This window comes from Tachysurus fulvidraco, chromosome 12 (genome assembly GCF_022655615.1).
Source record: "Tachysurus fulvidraco isolate hzauxx_2018 chromosome 12, HZAU_PFXX_2.0, whole genome shotgun sequence".
Classification (NCBI taxonomy): Eukaryota; Metazoa; Chordata; class Actinopteri; order Siluriformes; family Bagridae; genus Tachysurus; species Tachysurus fulvidraco.
The window spans coordinates 5,518,340-5,520,839 of record NC_062529.1 but is presented as its reverse complement, the minus strand read 5'-3'; positions in this window follow the sequence as shown (position 1 = coordinate 5,520,839).

Below are 2,500 nucleotides of genomic sequence, written 5' to 3'. Positions count from 1 at the left end.
ACTCATGGAAAAGAAAGATTCAATCATTTGCATTTAAGGGAAATCATTTTTTAAAAGCAAATTCTCTCTGCATATAATGAATTCTTATAGAAATTGATAATATGTTTATTTATATCTATGCAACATTATTGGGCAGGATTAAAAAGATTTAAAGGAGCTGTCCATGGTACTGAATTACCACACACACACACACACACACACACACACACACACACACACACACACACACACACACACACACACACACACACACACACAGACACGCGCACCATCAATTAAACAGTGTAAACTTTTTTGCACTTCAACAATTCTTGTATTCCAAACCTGATGTTTTGAAGTGAATGTGTAGAGAGAGTGGATACCATTATTATTTTAATCACTTAAAAAAAGCTCACCCAATAACATTGCACGTCTCAGCTCTAATGGCCAGCCTCTTGATTGATTTACCAAATTTATTACCCAGAACCAATTAGACTTAAGTTTAATAAATAAGTCATAAATTCAATCAGCAGGATCTTATTGGATTAAGATTCATCATTTAGGTCATGAAAATATATTTCTTCCAACTACCTTATTAGCACACATGCCATAAATAACCAGGGACTGGGGTAATATCTCCAGTGATATCCTTACTCCATAAACAAAGAACTTGCTGTAACCATGCAACTGAATAGTGACAAGGTGGAACGGGGTAGAAAATAGTCTGCATACGGGAGGGGATACACTAATCCTGGGGTGTAGGATGTGTTGGAGCCAAGTTTGTGTTTCCACCCAGGGGAGAGATGCTTAAGGAATGGACAAACTAGAGGGAGGGTTCTAGGCTCTCACCTTCAGCTCGGACGATCTAAAACAATACGCCCGTGCTATATCTGTTATCTCATACTGGCGTCAGTCTGCTGTCGCCTGCTTCTTGCCTCCATGTGCTAATCTAGAGGAACAGTAATGACCTGTGTGACAGTGACATAACATTGTTAAACTGTGTCTCAAGTTTATTAATTTTCCCTCCCATGAAGTTCTCTGTGCACCGGAGACCGAAGTGTCTCATTCCCTGAAGTGTCTGAAGGGCGAGAAGACCAGGCCTACAGAACTTTTCACCTTTGTCAGCAGATTATGAAGATTTGGTTGCATGTCAATCCTCAATCTGTTTCCTGGATCCATTGATTGTTCTTTTTTTTGTTAATTTGTAAGCCAGTCACCTTCAGCACACCACTCTTTCTGTTTGTCTGAAGAATAAAACCATCACTTTAATTTACCAGGAAGGTAGACTTTTTCATACTTTGAGTATATGGATTATATATGAAACTACATCATTACTATGCAGCACTTGCTGTCCTACTGACACTACAACTTTTTACAAACCTTTAAATTGTGAGTGAGTGTGTGAGTGGATGTGTGAGTGATTGTTTGAGTGAGTAAATGTGAGTGAGTGTGTGAGTGAGTAACTGTGTGTGAGTGAGTTAGTGAGTAAATGTGAGTGAGTGAGTAGATGTGAGTGAGTAAATGTGTGTTAGTGAGTAAATGTGTGTGTGTGTGAGTGAGTGAGTGAGTGAGTGAGTAAATGTGAGTGAGTGTGTGAGTGAATAAATGTGAGTGAGTGTGTGAGTAAATCTGTGAGTGAGTGTGTGAGTAGGTGTGTAAGTGATTGTGTGAGTGAGTAAATGTGAGTGAGTGTGTGAGTGTGTAAATGTGTGTGAGTGAGTAGATGTGTGTGAGTAAATGTGTGTTAGTGAGTAAATGTGTGAGTGAGTGAGTGAGTGAGTGAGTGAGTGAGTGAGTGAGTGAGTGAGTGTGTGAGTAAATGTGAGTGAGTGAGTGAGTGTGTGTGAGAGTGAGTGAGTGAATAAATGTGTGTGAGTGAGTGTGTGAGTAAATGTCTGTGTGAGTTAGTAAAAGTGTGTGAGTGAGTGTGTGAGTGAGTGAGTAAATGTGAGAGTGAGTGAGTGAGTGAGTGAGTGAGTGCGTGAGTGAGTGAGTAAATGTGAGAGTGAGTGAATGAGTGAGTGAGTGAGTAAATGTGAGAGTGAGTGAGTGAGTGAGTAAATGTGAGAGTGAGTGAGTGAGTGAGTAAATGTGAGAGTGAGTGAGTGAGTGAGTAAATGTGAGAGTGAGTGCGTGAGTGAGTGAGTGAGTAAATGTGAGAGTGAGTGAGTGAGTGAGTGAGTGAGTGAGTGAGTGAGTGAGTGAGTAAGTGAGTAAATGTGAGAGTGAGTGAGTGAGTGAATGAGTGAGTGAGTGCGTGAGTAAATGTGAGTGAGTGAGTGAGTGAGTAAATGTGAGAGTGAGTGAGTGAGTGAGTGAGTAAATGTGAGAGTGAGTGAGTGAGTGAGTAATTGTGAGAGTGAGTGAGTGAGTGAGTGAGTGAGTGAGTAAATGTGAGAGTGAGTGAGTGAGTGAGTGAGTGAGTGAGTAAATGTGAGAGTGAGTGCGTGAGTGAGTGAGTGAGTAAATGTGAGAGTGAGTGAGTGAGTGAGTGAGTGAGTGAGTAAATGTGAGAGTGAGT